This window comes from Pelodiscus sinensis, chromosome 28 (assembly GCF_052426305.1).
Source record: "Pelodiscus sinensis isolate ZL-2025 chromosome 28, ASM5242630v1, whole genome shotgun sequence".
Lineage (NCBI taxonomy): Eukaryota > Metazoa > Chordata > Testudines > Trionychidae > Pelodiscus > Pelodiscus sinensis.
The window spans coordinates 12,864,402-12,880,744 of record NC_143079.1 but is presented as its reverse complement, the minus strand read 5'-3'; the positions used below and the strand labels follow the sequence as shown (position 1 = coordinate 12,880,744).

The following is a 16,343-nucleotide window of genomic DNA, read 5'->3' as shown; positions in this document are numbered from 1 at the left end:
CTCCCCGACAACCCCCCCCCCGCAAACACCCCCCCGCCCCGCATCCCCCTCCCCGACAACCCCCCGCAAACACCCCCCCGCCCCGCATCCCCCTCCCCGACAACCCCCCCCCCCGCAAACACCCCCCCGCCCCGCATCCCCCTCCCCGACAATCCCCCCCAAATACCCCCTGCCCCGCATCCCCCTCCCCGACAACCCCCCCCCGCAAACACCCCCCCGCCCCGCATCCCCCTCCCCGACAACCCCCCCGCAAACACCCCCCCGCCCCGCATCCCCCTCCCCGACAACCCCCCCGCAAACACCCCCCCGCCCCGCATCCCCCTCCCCGACAACCCCCCCCCGCAAACACCCCCCCGCCCCGCATCCCCCTCCCCGACAACCCCCCCGCAAACACCCCCCCGCCCCGCATCCCCCTCCCCGACAACCCCCCCGCAAACACCCCCCCGCCCCGCATCCCCCTCCCCGACAACCCCCCCGCAAACACCCCCCCGCCCCGCATCCCCCTCCCCGACAATCCCCCCGCAAATACCCCCCGCCCCGCATCCCCCTCCCCGACAACCCCCCCCCGCAAACACCCCCCCGCCCCGCATCCCCCTCCCCGACAACCCCCCCCCCGCAAACACCCCCCCGCCCCGCATCCCCCTCCCCCTCCCCCCCCTGACAATCCCCCCCGCAAACACCCCCCCGCCCCGCATCCCCCTCCCCGACAACTCCCCCTCCCCAATCCCCCCCGCAAACACCCCCCCGCCCCGCATCCCCCTCCCCGACAACCCCCCCGCAAACACCCCCCCGCCCCGCATCCCCCTCCCCGACAATCCCCCCGCCCCGCATCCCCCTCCCCACATCCCTCTCCCCGACAACCCCCCTGCAAACACCCCCCCGCCCCGCATCCCCCTCCCCGACAATCCCCCCGCAAATACCCCCCCGCCCCGCATCCCCCTCCCCGACAATCCCCCCGCAAATACCCCCTGCCCCGCATCCCCCTCCCCGACAACCCCCCCGCATCCCCCTCCCCGACAATCCCCCCGCCCCGCATCCCCCTCCCCGCATCCCTCTCCCCGACAACCCCCCTGCAAACACTCCCCCGCCCCACATCCCCCTCCCCGACAACCCCCCCGCAAACACCCCCCCGCCCCGCATCCCCCTCCCCGACAACCCCCCCGCAAACACCCCCCCGCCCCGCATCCCCCTCCCCGACAACCCCCCCCCCCCACCCCCTCGCCCCGCATCCCCCTCCCCGACAACCCCCCCGCAAACACCCCCCCGCCCCGCATCCCCCTCCCCGACAATCCCCCCGCCCGCACCCCCTCCCCACATCCCTCTCCCCTACAACCCCCCTGCAAACACCCCCCCGCCCCGCATCCCCCTCCCCGACAACCCCCCGCAAACTCCCCCGCCCCGCATCCCCCTCCCCGACAATCCCCCCGCAAATACCCCCTGCCCCGCATCCCCCTCCCCGACAACCCCCCCGCATCCCCCTCCCCGACAACCCCCCCGCAAACACCCCCTGCCCCGCATCCCCCTCCCCCCCGACAACTCCCCCTCCCTCAATCCCCCCCGCAAACACCCCCCCGCCCCGCATCCCCCTCCCCGACAACCCCCCCCGCAAACACCCCCCCGCCCCGCATCCCCCTCCCCGACAACCCCCCCGCAAACACCCCCCCGCCCCGCATCCCCCTCCCCGACAATCCCCCCGCAAATACCCCCTGCCCCGCATCCCCCTCCCCGACAATCCCCCCGCAAATACCCCCTGCCCCGCATCCCCCTCCCCGACAACTCCCCCTCCCTGACAATCCCCCCCCGCAAAATCCCCCGTCCCGCATCCACCTCCCCGACAAGCCCCCCTCCCCGACAACCCCCCGCAAATACCCCCTGCCCCGCATCCCCCTTCCTGACAATCCCCCTGCAAATACCCCCCCCGCCCCACATCCCCCTCCCCGACAACCCCCTCCCCGACAACCCCCCTGCATCCCATCCCCCTCCCCGACAACCCCCCTGCAAATACCCCCCGCCCTACATCCCCCTCCCTGCCAACCCCCCCACAAACACCCTCCCCAGCTTTCCCCAAACACGGCCCAGCAACACACGCATGCACCGCCCCCACAAAGAAATACCCTGGTGCACACGGCCCACTCAGACGCTACCCTGCAGATGTGCCCCCGAGGCAAAACACCCCCAGGCTGCCCGCTGCCCCCACCTCTGTGCCCCACGACTGCTCCGCGGCTGGGCTGCCAGGGCGCTGTAACCCCCCCGGAAGGGTGACGGTCTAAGTGCTCGGGGCCCACGGGGCAGCCGGGGCTGGGGCCAGCAGGCAAAGCGGGGCAGAGCTGGCCCCCCCGTCTTGCCAGGCCTGCTGCCCCCACATGAGCCGTGGCTCCCACGCGGTGCCCGGCGTCCTCCGGGCGTGCTCATGCGGGGAGGGAGCCGTCCCCCACGGAGGCCAGCGCCCAGCAGTGCCGGTCCCAGTCCGCACCCCACGGCCTCTCCGCCCCCCAAGGCCGGGTGGGGGCGGCCCCCCCTCGGGCGGGTCAGGCAGGGTGAACCCTTCAACGCCTCCCGCCCCATGGGCCGGCCCCAGCCCCCCGCGCAGGCCCCCGGCTCCCCGCTTGCGCCCCAGGCCGCGCCCCCGAGGGAAGGGGCACGTGGGCTCGGCAGCGCCGGCGACGTCACCTCCACAGCGGGGCCGGCAGGAACTTGGCGTCCTGCCCAGATCTGGCAAAACAAGGGCTGGCGTGCGCGGGCGGAGGCTGGCCGACTTCTGCCGGGTTAACTCTCCCCGGCCCGCGGCGCTGCCCCTGCCAAACCAGCCTCGCCCAGCAGGGGGCGCCGAGGGCAGGGCGCCGGCTGGGGGGTGTTCTGGGGAGCAGGCAGGATGCTGGCTGGGGGGGCGCCACAGGGAGGGGGCAGGGCGCCAGCTGGGGGGCACCACAGGGAGGGGGCAGGGCGCTGGCTGGGGGGGCACTGGCTGGGGTGGGCTCTGGGGAGCAGGCAGGATGCTGGCTGGGGGGCGCCACAGGAAGGGGGCAGGGCACTGGCTGGGGGGGTGTGGGGGGCTCTGGGGAGCAGGCAGGATGCTGGCTGGGGCACGCCAGCTGGGGGGCGCTGCGGGGAGAGGGCAGGGCGCCGGCTGGGGGGCGCCGTGGGGAGGGGGCAGGATGCCGGCTGGGGACACTGGCTGGGGGCGCCGCGGGGAGGGGGCAGGGGGCGCTGTGGGGAGGGGGCAGGGCATGGCCTGGGGGCACTGGCTGGGGGGCGCTGCGGGGAGGGGGACAGGGCGCCAGCTGGGGGCACTGGCTGGGGGGTGCCATGGGGAGGGGGAAGGATGCTGGCTGGGGGCACTGGCTGGGGGGCGCTGCGGGGAGGGAGCAGGGTGCCGGCTGGGGGGCGCCGCGGGGAGGGGGCAGGGCGCCGGCTGGGGGGCGCTGTCTGGGGGGCACCACAGGGAGGAGGCAGGATGCTGGCTGGGGGGCGCCGCGGGGAGGGAGCAGGGTGCCGGCTGGGGGGGCAGGCGCTGTCTAAGAGGTGCCGTGGCCCCGCCCCGCCGTCCTGCGCCCAGCGAGGAAGGGAAGCGTCTCCGGCTGGAGCCGCCCAGCCCAGCTCCTGGATCCGGTTTGCACCGCCGTGGTGGAGCCAAGGCCTCCTGGCGGGGAGCCGCCGCGGAGGAATCCGGCCTGGCCCCCGTCGCCCGGGCGGCTCTGGCCCACCGGAGCGGGGGGGGGAGGGGGCCACAGGCTGCGTCTGGTGCTGGGGGGGAGCAGATGGGACAATAACCGTACCCCTCCCCCACCCCGGAGCGGTGGAAACACTAAACCCTGGCGCCCTGCCACCGCCCACCCCCCTCGTGTGCTGGAGCCAGGCCCGGGGCCGGGGCACCCCATGCCCAGGCAGCCTCGGCAGGGCCCCCCGGCTGCTGCCCCCCTCCCCGGGAGCAGGCGGTGCCTGGCCGAGCAGACAGAGGCCCCGGGCGGGGAAGGGGGCCGAGGCTGGCGCTCCCCGTGGGGGAGGGGCGCCCGGGAGCTCAGGGGCAGGATGCGAAGGGGCTGCGGGGGAGGCAGCCTGGTGCAGGGCTGGGGGGGCTGCGGGGGAGGGGCCCTGCTGCACGGGGCTGGGGGAGGGGAGGCGGCAGCTCGGCGTGCGACAGGAACACACAGCAAGGATTGTTCTGGCGCTAGCCGCCCGGCCCACCTGCCCGGCCCACAGGGCCACCCCGCCACCGCCTCCCTCCCGCGCCCTGGCCCCACGCCCCTCCCCCTGCCGGGGCCAGCGACCTCGGGGGAGGGACTCGTCCTGGGTGTGTCCGGCCCCTGGCCTGGGCCCGGCAGGCCTAGGCACGACTGCCGAGCAGTCAGCAAAGAGCAAGTCAGCAAATGCTCCAGCTTGAGGTCCGGAGCAGCAGTCGAGACCCCTGGAACTGCCCAGCGCCAGGCGGCCTCCGAGCTGGCCTGCACTTCGGCGCTCTGGCCTCTGCAAACCTAGGGCTGCATTAACACAGGTCTTGGGCTTGAATTTCCCAGGGTTTTAAAATGGAACGAAAATTCCGCTGCTTTCAGACGCCCCATCCACCACCAATACATCCAGCACTTCAGCGGGAGAGCTCAAGGCATTTTGCAGAGGATGGGGGAAACTGAGGCACAGTTTCCCCTCACAACAGCCACTTCAGTCCCTAGGTGCAGCCCCAGGAGAGGAATCCAAACTTAGTGGCTTCGTCAAGCACCTTGCAGGCTAGCAGGAGAGCTGGGTAGAGCCCGGGCCCTCTCAGCGCTCTCTCCACTAGGCCACACAGCCTCTCGCAGGCAACCCTCGCTAGCTGCGCACTGAGCTTGCAAACAGACCGGATGAGCAGGATGAGAATCTCTCCAGGGCTGCATCTGCTCAGACCCGCCTGCAGGATCCCAATAGCTACGGCACAGACAGAGCCCGTCCTACCTCCGTCTGCCAACCAAGCCAAGGCTGCTGCCTCCAGGTGAGACTGGATTCACCCCCCACCGGCGGTGCCCTGAGCCCCGCTGGCTATTTCCCCCCTTGCCGAAGGGTCAGAGAGCTTTTGCTCAAATGTTCCCAAACAAGAAAACAAACAATTTCCTTCAGCGCCCCCCCTCTCTCTCCCAGGCCTGGAAAATTCCTGCCCTGCACAGAGCATGTTTTGGAAAACTGTGATCATCCCCTGTGCTCGTTTGCAGTGAAAACGCAGGAACAAAATCTCTCCAAGCCTTTCAGAAGAGCCAACAGCAGGCTGGGGTCCAGAGTCAGTTCATTTCCCCTTCCCCATAGCTCTTCCGCCAGGCCAAACACAGCTGCAGGCTAGAACATCAGTTGCAACAACGTGCCCCCTTTCATCACCCTAGAGAAACACAGCTGGCCACACTGCCAGTGTCAGTTGACCCGTCGTTACCGGACAGACGTCCAGCAGCATGCACAGCAACGTCTCAAGCCTTCCGAACAGCCGTGTGCCGGCCCACCTACCTCCGTGGCCTGGGCGTTCAGAGCCCACGCCAGTGTGAACTGTCCTCTGCCACAAGGGGAGAGGTGTGTGGGGGCCTGTGTGAGCCCACGTACACCCGGCCTTGCCGGCCCAGCGAGCGGCATGGCTGCCAGGCACAGCGCCCTCGGCAGCAGTGCTCAGCCACGGCCGGGCGGGGCTTTGACCAGACACTCATTGCGCCCACGCACGTGGGGCAGATGGGCCAGGGGAGCGCCGGAACCCGGCTCCAAAGCCTTGTGGGAGGGGATGTTCCCCCAGGAGAAGGCTCTCTGACTGCCCACAACACACCGCTCCAGGGGCCCAGATCTGGGTCAGGTGCCATGCCAGGGGCTGCACCCACAGCCCGCTCCAGGGGCCCAGATATGGATCGGGCTGCTCTCCCAGCCCTGGGCACCCAGAGCCCGCTCCAGGGGCCCAGATCCTGGCTGGGCTCCATACCAGGAGTTGCACCCAGAGCCGGCTCCAGCGGCCCGAAGCCCGGTCGGGTTCCATGCCAGGGGCTGCACCCGGAGCCAGGGGCAGTGATTCTGGAATTCTGCTTTCCGGCCTGGCCAGGGGAATCCAGCTGCTGGAGCAGCCTTAGCTGGGTGTGGGATAAACCTGTTCCTCACACCCAGCACATGGCCCCCAGGGCCTCCTGCCATCCCCCCCCCCCCCCACATCTCCTTACTCCCAACACCCCCCCCATCCCACAGGGGAGTGCTGCTGAGCTAATGGGGGATTCCCTGCCCCGCCCCAGGAAGCCATGGGGGGAATCGGGGAGACCAGGCATGGTCAGATGACAGGCTCTCTGCACAATGCCAAAGTGCCCCGGGCCAGACTCCTCCCCCGCAGGGAGCCCCACAGCTTGGCCCTGGTGAGTGGGGGTGGGGAGACAGGGCTGGTTTTCTAGCACAGGCAGCAGCAAGTCCAAGGCCTCGCTCCGGCTGCAGGGAGCTGGCCCCAGCCGGGGGACCCGTCCCTGGGGTCAGTCCTGTGAGCTGGAGCAGCAGTGACCCCTACCCCCACCCCTCCAGAGACCGCCCATCCTGCTCCCACCGGGGCCAGTGCCCAGAGCGGCTGCAGACACATGCAGCCCCAAGCCTCTGGGCGCGGAGGGCAGGATCCAAACAAGGGATCCCAGAGCAGGGACACTCCACCCAGCTTGAGGGCTTCCTAAGGCGCTCCCAGCAAACATTAACCAATGGACCCCCGCCTCCCGGTCAGGCACGTTATCCCTGTTAAAGTGAGGGAAACTGAGGCACGGAGCGGGGACCGGACCGAGGTTACCTACACAGAACCCAGGAGTCCTGGCTCCCAGCTCTAACCACTAGCTCCTCCTGCCAGTCTCTTGTTAACACCCTCACCCCAGTGCCCATGGAAGGGAAGGAGGGCCAGGCAGCTTTGCAGCTGGTTTCCAGTCTCATCCGATCGCTCAGACCGGGGCTTCCAGTCACGCGCCCCCCCCATCCTTCCCTCCGCACTGGCTCCTCATCTGTGTTTTTTTAATCATCAAAATCCTCAATGTTTTTCCAGTTAAACTGTCACGGATCAGAGGGGGAGCCGGGTGAGTCGGATCCGCAAGAGCGGCGAGGAGCCCTGTGGCACCCGAGAGACTCACCGACGTGCTGGAGCACAAGCTTCTGTGGGCAAAGCCCCACTCCGTCAGAGGCCTGCACAGCTTGGTATGCATCCGACGAAGTGGGACTTTGCCCACGAAAGCTTGTGCTCCAGCACGTCGGTGAGTCTCTCAGGTGCCACACGACTCCTCGCCAGTTACACTGAAAACTCAACAAACCCACTTCTCTGCGCCAGGCCTTGCTCAGCCCAGGCTGCTACCTAGGGGCCAGACTCCCCTCTCCCCCCCCGGGTTACTCTGCTCTCTCCCCCACCTTGTCCACAGGGCCAGATCCGCTCCCCCCCGACTCTGCTGTCTTCCCCACCTTGTCCAGAGAGCCAGACTCCCCCCCCCCCGACTCTGCTCTCTCCCCCCACCCCGTCCACAGGGCCAGACGCCCCCCCGACTCTGCTGTCTTCCCCACCTTGTCCAGAGAGCCAGACTCCCCCCCCCCCCCACTCTGCTCTCTCCCCCCCACCCCGTCCACAGGGCCAGACTCCCCCCCCGACTCTGCTGTCTTCCCCACCTTGTCCAGAGAGCCAGACTCCCCCCCACCCCGTCCACAGGGCCAGACTCCCCCCCCGACTCTGCTGTCTCCCCCACCCCGTCCACAGGGCCAGACGCCCCCCCGACTCTGCTGTCTCCCCCACCTTGTCCACAGGGCCAGATCTGCTCCCCCCCCCCCGACTCTGCTCTCTCCCCCACCCCGTCCACAGGGCCAGACCTCCTCCCGACTCTGCTCTCTCCCCCACCCCGTCCACAGGGCCAGACCCCCCCCACACTCTGCTCTCTCCCCCACCCCGTCCACAGCCTGAGCCGGGTTCCCTAAGGTGCTATTTGGGGCCAGTCTTTGGGGTCCTGCACCTCGGAGACAGCAGACGCTTCCCCCGCAGGTTGGCAGCGCCTGCTCGTGGCCCCGCTCTGCTGACGTCACACGAATTCTAGGCCCGTGGGTCCCTGTGCGGGCAAGGGGCCAGCCTCCCGTTTCCAGCCACGACGCGCCAAAGGCATTTGACTCCGGTTAAGCTCGGTGCATTTTTGCCACCAGGGTCGTGCTCTGTGGGAGGCGCGCAGGGCAAGAGCCACACACCTGCACGGGAATGACGGTTCTTGGCAGGAAACGATTACAGAGATTCATCTTCCAGCAAGCGGCTGGCTTCCCAGAGACCCCCGACCTCTCCCCTCCTGTTCCCGCAACGCAGCTCCCTCGTAAGCAGAAGGCAAATTCATTTCTTTGCTGTTGGGAGGAGCAAGCCCTCGTGTGGCGCGTTGCTGGGAAAACGGGACTGCTCTTCCTACCGAACGGTCACATACGGACTGGCCTGGTCACGGAAACCCCTGCCCCCCACCCCCCCACCCAAGAGAAGCAGCAGAAGAGGCGCGTTAGCTAGCAAACAGGCCACCCCTTGTAGCCTGCACGGACGAGGGGGGCTCCCCACCAAGCCGGAGGATCCGTTAATTGAATAGTCGATTAACCTCACGATTCCCGATTGGTTACTCGACTTTTCTACCGTTCCAGGGGGCGGGGCTGGCAGCCAGTGAGTCCCGGCCACTCCATCCTGCTGCCTCTGAATCCGAGGCAGCAGTGCGGGGTGCCAGGCGGGAGCTGGTCCGGGAGGGGAGCCCGTTTAAAAACCAGCCCTCCTCGTGGACCGGCTGCCTGTCCCTCTATGAAGGAGGCAGCAGCGTGGGGTGGCAGCAGCCCCTGTCCAGGAGCGGGTCTGAGTTCCCGCACCGGTCGCAAGCCGGAACTAAGCCAGGCTGCCTGCCCACCCGGCTCCTAATGCACTTTACATGCAGAGCCGCAGCAGGGGCAGGTCCCAGGCCCGGTGTGAGCCAGGACTGAGCCGGGCTGCTGGCCAGCCTGGTAAAACATGTGTTGGCGGGGGATGCGCATCATCTGTAGCATTAACCCTTAAGCGTTTGCTGCTCGGTTACTCGACTGCGGCTGCCCCCTAGCCCAGAGCAAGGAGTAACCGGCAATGCCGGGCAGAGCGACGCGCAGACATGCCGAAGGGCTAACTCACGCAGCTGCCGGCAGGCCCTGGAAAGGAAGGCAAGTCTGGAAGCAGTGGCAGCCTGGCTAAAGCGAAGCTTCTTTGGACTCTACATGCACGGGACTGGCGCGGAGCTGGAAGCGAAGCCTCGGGCAGGACCTGACCTTTGGCTGAGAGCCGCACGGCGAGCTCACAGGGACACGGCCCCGGGCGGGATTCCCTTGTCCCCACTCATCGAGCTTCTACAAGCTGCATTCCCTCGCCCCCGGCCAACACGCCCTCCAGCCAGGAACAGCGACAGCGTCTGCCCCGTGCGGCGCAGCACGGCCCGTTCCCTGGGCTAGACGCGGGGCCGCCGCGGTGAAAGGCGCAGTGTGCCCTGGGGTTAGAGCGCCCGCAGCCAAAGCCTGCGTCAGTCCCCGAGTGCTAGGGGGCAGGGCCGATGGATACGCACCCAGGGGCGCACGGCCCTTGACTTGGGCGTGTGCGGAGAGCAGATCCCGTTGCTGCGTGGCTGGTTCCGCTAACGGAAGAATGGGAGCAGCAGCCAGCCCCTCGCCAGCAGCCCCTCGCCCAGCTGATTTCTCAGACTTCCTGGTTCCCCGCTAACCCCAGAGCCTGCGTATCAACCCCCCCTCCCCCAGGCCAGACTGGGGCAGCAGGGCAGCTCCCGCTCAGCACGCCAAACTCCTCGCACTAGTGAAAACAGCTGGTGGGCAGTGAAGTCTCAACGAAGGACTTGGGGATCCTTCGGGCTGGCGCTCAAGTGGAGAGAGGCCGCGTGTCCCGGGGGATCCCCCATCTCCTGCAGCCTGGCAGAGCGAGCAGGTCGGGCACCAGTAGGGTAGCAGAGACTGGGGAGAGGGGTTTAAAGTTCCCTGTAAGCTGTGCACTTGTGCGGCCGCTCAGGAGATGCTCAAATCCCGCCCAGCAGATTAGCAAAGTGCCCGTAGCTGGGCACCTGGGCTTTGTTTCTCCGGGCGGTGCGTATTCACACGTGCCTCGGTGCACATAAAAAGTATTTTGCACGTAGGTGGAATAAATCCACGGCTGTGTCTACATTGGCAAGATTTTGCGCAAAAGCAGCCGCCTGTCTACACTGGCCACGAGTACTTGCGCAAGAAACTGACGCTCTAATGTACGAAATCAGGGCTTCTTGCACAAACACTCTGACGCTCCCGCTCAGGGATAAGCCCTCTCGCGCACGAGGCCAGTGTAAACAGGCAACGTTAATTTCTTGCGCAAGAGAGCGTCCACACTGGCACGGATGCTCTTGCGCAAAAGCACATGCCAGTGTAGACCTCTCTTGCGCAAATACTTTTAACAGAAACACTTTTCCGTTAAAAGTCTTTGCGCAAAATCACGCCTGTGTAGACGTACCCCATGTGTATGGAGAAGATTAGAGGGAACACTGGCGTGAACTAGTGCCTCTGTGATGACTCAGGCATGGCACCCCCTTCCAGTGCCCCCAAAACAGAGTCCCTTCTCTCTGCCTTACATGGGCCTACACCCCTAGGCAAAGCCCAAGGCTGGAAAGCGCAGCCCCCCCATTCCCCTCGCCGAGGGAAGCGCCGTGAGCTCAGGGAGCAGCAGGAAGGGGTGGCACGACCCCCCTCGGTGAAACCTGGGGCCAGGGCTCCTCACCCACCCGCTGGCCCACAGCAGGGCAGGTGTTCTGGGAGATCCGCAGGGCGCAGGGCTGGGGACCATGCAGAGAAGCGCAGTGGAGAGCTAGCCTGAGTCTGAGCCCCGGGGCTGCTGCAAGGAAGACGGGGGCTGCTCCCAGGGGGAGCACCAGAGACAAAGCTGGTGCTGAGCGGAGGGGAGACACCGTCAGGGCCCGATCCTGCCCCGTGGGGAGGTGTGAGAGGCGGGCAAGGGCCACAGTCCCACTTGCGACTGGCCCGGCAAGGCGAGGGAGGGTCTGCCCAGAGCCCCCACCACCGGGCGGGAGGGGGCCCGCCCAGCTAATCAGTTAACCCCTTCAGCTTCGGCGTGTCTGACGAAGCGGAACCCACTGCTCCAAGCTCGGGGCTGCTCCCAGCACGGCCACCCGGCACCCGGCACGGAAGGAACCCGCCAACCCACTCGCACCCCTTGGCCCGCCACATACGGGGAGAGGGGCTGGCCCTGTTCGGACAGCGGCAGCGGCCCACACCGGGCCCTGCCAAGGTGGGCGGGGGAGGCTGCTTTTAAAGGGCAGGGGAGCTGGGGCAGCAGAAGCAATCCACAGGGCCAAGGACAATGCCAGGAACGGCCACGCCCCACCCCACGATGTCCAGCTGCGCCGGCGGCCACTGGCCAGCAGCTGGCTCGTGCCCCCAGCAGGAGGGCGTGCGTCTGCGCCTGGGGAGGGCGGGTGCCCTCGGGGCACAGGGTGAGGCGGGGATCCAGGCAGCTGGAGCTCAGGTGCTTTCCAGGGCCAGCAGGGAGGTTGGGGCCAGCAGGAGCCTGCCCCGGTGTCTGGAGGGCTAACAGGCAACAATAACCCGGTTCCACACAGCCACCCCCCCGCCATATGCTCCAGCCAAGCGGCCTTGTCAGTCAGCACTCTCGCCCTCAGCGCTAGCCTGCAGCAGTGAGTTCCGCAGCCAACACACATCCTGGGCTGCTCCGAGCACAAGCAACAGGAGCAGGGGACCAAGTCAAGCAGCGCTAGCTATAGCCCGTGCTGAGACGGCCACACAGGCAGCGACCCGGCCCACTGTGGGGTGCTCTCCTCTCTGGAACGGGGGCCCCGCAGCCAGGCCGGGGCAATGGTCCGGGCAGTGCTGACACCAGGGGTCTGCCCCCGTGAAGGACTCTCCAGCGCTTTCTGCAAGAGGGTGGGTGCTGAATCTGCTGCCTAGCCCCACCCTTCCTGCGGGGGGGTTTCCTGCCTTGTGTAAAGTTGCTGTGCATGGCCCCACCCCTGCAATGTGAGCAAGGGTCCATTTGCTGTGGGGCAGGTCGGGTAGCAGGGGCCAGCGGCCCCACAGAGCCCTGCAAGCTGGCGTGGGCACTGCAGGGGTGAACCAGAGCCACTGCGGTAGCACTGCCAGGCCTGGGACGGGCTCGCGGCCACAGGGGTGAGGGAGGGGGCAGCATGTGCTGCATGGGGGGGCGGGGGGCAGTGTGCCAGCTCCTCCCCCTACCTGGGCGCCCATGTGCCGCTGCCAGGCCAGGACTCTGGACGAGGGGGGTTACTGGGGGAGGGGGCAGCGATTCACCCTTCCACGGGGCCCTGAGTCACTCACAAGGTCCCGTGACCAGCCAGCGGGTGAGGGGACTTGGCACTGCCCAGGGGTGAAACTGGGCCACCAACACCGTGCCCAGCAGGGACAAAGGGTGGGCACCTGGAGGCGGCTCCCTGGCACCCAAGGGCACTGGCCCCTGGCTGCCCTGATGGGCGCAGAAGCCGGGCACTGACCTGCCTCTGGCTCGCAGCGGGGCCCAGTTTCAGACCCAGGGGACCCCTGCTAGCAGGTGGCCCCTCCTGCATTCCCAGGCAGAGCCCCCCGGGGAAGCACAGCGACCAGCAGCCCTGCTCCACTTGGCTGCCGGCACCCGGGCGAGGGCCCCAGCCTGGGCACTGCCCTGCCGGGGGCGCGGGATGCACTGTCCTCCAGAGGCTGCTCCCAGTTTAAACCAGGGCCCAGCAGGGCACAGGGCGGGTGGGAGCAGGCGTTCTCTTCAAAGAACTTGGCAGCAAGGGGTCAAGAGAACGTCGGGGGGGGGGGGCGGGACCTGGGTGCAGGGGAGCACAGCAGGGGACAGCTCTGTATGCACATGACTCACACGCTTATTAGGGAAACCGAGGCACAGGGCAGGCTCCTTGCTCCGGAGCCCCTGTCAGCCGCCAGGCCTGGATGCCTGTTTGCCCTGAGCCCCGCACACTAGCCTTTTGTGCAAGAGCAGAGACTCCAGCCCCTCACCCCTGCTCCCCAACTCCGGGATCAAGACTCTTGAAGCCAGGGGCCCCTGTGTTGGGGGTGCCCTGGTGGGTCCTTCCCCAGCCCCCCCACCCCCGGGGGGCAGATCGCTCTCCCCTCCCCCCCTGGGCCCCATTCTCTGGCTTCTCCAAGCGGCTCCTCCCAGGGAGCTGGAGCGGGGGAGCCGCTGCGGGAAGCGACTCAGCTGGGTGGGCTGGGGGCAGGGAGTCCTGGTCCCTACAGATGGCTGGGGGAGGGGGCGGCCCTGGGGAGCTGGGCCCGTGTGACTCATGGGGCTGCCCCACGCTCCCTGGCGCGGACCAGCCAGCTGCACACGGCCCCCGTGGCGCATGCGCCCGAACCCTCTGTCCCTGAACAAGGAAACAGGCTGTTCCTGCCCAGGGATTACTGCCTGTGAATCAGCCGCCCGCTCGCTGCCTTAACCCCTCCCCTCCGCAGCAGCCCGGGCCCCGGCGCCTGGGGTCTGCTTGGAGCTCTGTGCTGCAGGCCCCATGGAGCTGTGAGCAGTGTGGCTGGGGGGGCCTGGTACCCGGCCGTGGAGGAGGCCGAGTGGGCCGGGGCCTCACCCTGAAGCAGTAGGAGGGAGGCTGCAGGCCCTGGCATGGGGGAAGTGGCACCCACCTGGAGCAGCCGGCGAGCCCGCTCCAGCTACTGCCCCAGTGTGAGCTCTAACCCAGCGGCCGCCCAAGCAGGGGTCCCGGGGTCGGCCGCAGCCTCTGGGCCTGCCGGGGGCCGGGACAAGCCCAGCGAGTCCTGACTGCCGCAATCAACTTCACCCTTCCTGCTGGGAGCGCCGGGCTGGAGTCTGGGAGCCCCCCCCCCAACCGCAGGCAGTGCTCCCCCCCCCATAGCACCCCCTGTTGGGAGCGCCGGGCTGGAGTCTGGGAGCTCCCCCCCCACCCGCAGGCAGTGCTCCCCCCCATAGCGCCCCCTGTTGGGAGCGCCAGGCTGGAGTCTGGGAGCTCCCCCCCCACCCGCAGGCAGTGCTTCCCCCCCATAGCGCCCCCTGTTGGGAGCGCCAGGCTGGAGTCTGGGAGCTCCCCCCCCCACCCGCAGGCAGTGCTTCCCCCCCCCATAGCGCCCCCTGTTGGGAGCGCCGGGCTGGAGTCTGGGAGCTCCCCCCCCCCCACCCGCAGGCAGTGCTTCCCCCCCCATAGCGCCCCCTGTTGGGAGCGCCGGGCTGGAGTCTGGGAGCTCCCCCCCCACCCGCAGGCAGTGCTTCCCCCCCCATAGCGCCCCCTGTTGGGAGCGCCGGGCTGGAGTCTGGGAGCTCCCCCCCCCCACCCGCAGGCAGTGCTTCCCCCCCCCATAGCGCCCCCTGTTGGGAGCGCCGGGCTGGAGTCATGGGAGCTCCCCCCATGCACCCAGCGCCCGCCCCCCCCACAGCACCCCCTGCTGGGAGCACTGGGCTGGAGTTGTGGGAGCTCCCCCCTCACCCACACATGCCCTCCCACATAGCGCCCCCTGCTGGGAGCAGCTGGGATGGAGTCACCGGGCGCTCCCCCAGCCCAGTGCTGCTGGCCCCCTTGCTCCTCCAGGGCCTGCTCACCGCAGGCTCCGCTGTGTGGGGAGGGGAAGCGCCTCCCACCCCGGCCAGGCCAGGAGCAGATTCTAGGGCTGGGAGCAGGGGCCCAGCTCTCTTAGCCCTCAGGGCCGGGCGGGGGGGCTGGAAATGCAGTTCCCACCTGCCGGGTCAGCGGGGGAGTTGGGGGTGGTCCCAGCTGTGCCAGGGCAGGCGCTGGCGGACTCCACGCCGGGCGATCCCCACACACAGCTGCTCGGGGCAGGGGGATGCCCCAGTAAACTGCACTGGGCAGTCACATGGAGCCTCCTGCCAGGGAACCCCCCCCCCGCCCCGCCCCCGAGGTGGCACCTCCCCCTTGCCAGCAGGGTCGGCAGCCCCGCTACTCGACAGCTGATGGGGCGGGGGGGCAGTGCGGGGGGAGCAGGAAGAGGGGTGCTAAGGCTAAGGAGCGGAGCCATTGGCTGACGCTAGCTCCCCCAGGCTGTAGAGCTGCCTCCAGGGGCGCTGGGGGAGGAGTCTAAGCCCCAGTGGTCGGGGAGCCCCACGTTAGGGCTGCAGCACCCCCGCCCCACGCCCGGGACACGCGCCCCCAGCCCTCGCCAGCAGCTCCGCTGGGCAGCCTGGTGCCCCGGGCCGGAGCCCTGCGAGTCCCTCGGTGCCCCGAGCTGGAGCCAAGAAGCCGATACCTGCCCTGGCTGGCTGCGCTCGGGCGTAACCCGAGCCTGGGAAGGGCCCAGCGGGCAGCCAGCCAGGAGCCCAGGCAGGGCCTGCAGGTGGCAGCTGCCCTCGTGTCCAGCAAGGAGGCGGTGGCAGGGCCCCGTGGCGCTGCTCGGCGGGAGGGGGCAGCAGACACATGCGCTGCCCCGCAGGGGCTCTGGGCTCCTGCCCCAGCATGGAAACGGGGCCTCCGTAGGCAGAGGAGCAAGGAGAAGGGCCTGGCAGCAGCGCCCAGGCTCGCTGGGTGCTGTCACAGTAGAGCAACCCCTAGTGCCCCGTGCCCAGCCCCATCGCCGGGCCCCCTGCACGCTCCCCCCGGCCTGTCGCGGGGGCAGAGTGGGTGCAGGAGCTGCGCGGCGCTTCCCACCTGCCTCCCTCCGGGCCGAGCGCTGATCCCACCCTCCCCCAAACGCCGGCAAGGTCGCCAGCCGTGCCCCCCGCCCCGCCAGCCCCGCCCCCGTTAGCCACGTGGCACCCAGCGGAGACCTGCTACCGGCCAGCAGGGCCGGCGCGACACACAGCTGGGCACGGCACAGGCCCGGGGCCAGGCGCAGGCAGAGCAGCAATAGCCGGGAGTGGCAAGGCGGGTGGAGCCCTGGATGCCGGGCAGCCTGCTCCGGCCACCATGCCCCCAGCCCTGGGGAGCCCAGCCAGGCCCCGGGGCCCAGCACCCTGCAGAAGCTGCCAGCAAACGGGGCCACTGGGGCGGTAGCTGCCCGCGTGAGGGACGAGGCGGCCCCCACCGCTGCCCCGGCACATGGGAGCCCCCCAGAGATGGGTCCAGGCGGCACCTAGGCTGACAACGGGCCTCCCACCGGCCCAGCGTCTGAGCCCAGGCCAGGGAGGATGGGGAGGGGCTCCCGGGCCCACGCCCCTCATTACGTCCTACGACCCCCCCGGCCGCTGTCTCCCCCTCCCCCCGTGACACACACACCCAGTGTCTCCCCCCGGCCCTGCCCGCCAGCCTCCTGGAAGTAGAGTTGGGGGGCAGGGTCGCTGGGAGCGGGGGGGGGGGGCAGGATGACACACCAGGGGGATCACACTCCTCAGTCCTGAGAATGTCTGGAATGAGCGTAGCAGCCCCCCCCCATGG

The 16,343-nt window shown here is 69.1% G+C and overlaps 1 protein-coding gene across 2 annotated transcripts in view; it reads right to left on the bottom strand.

The window, feature by feature from the left end:
• ZMIZ2 (zinc finger MIZ-type containing 2) overlaps nt 1-16,343 on the bottom strand; it is a 37,929-nt gene that overhangs the window by 16,752 nt on the left and 4,834 nt on the right. The window contains exon 1 of one of the 2 annotated variants that reach the window (XM_089773730.1): nt 2,198-2,339. The exons of the other annotated variant lie outside the window; for it this stretch is intronic. The gene's annotated coding sequence lies outside the window, so the exon portion shown is untranslated. Of the gene's footprint in view, nt 1-2,197; nt 2,340-16,343 lie in introns of those variants that run through there. 2 annotated transcript variants of the gene reach the window in all.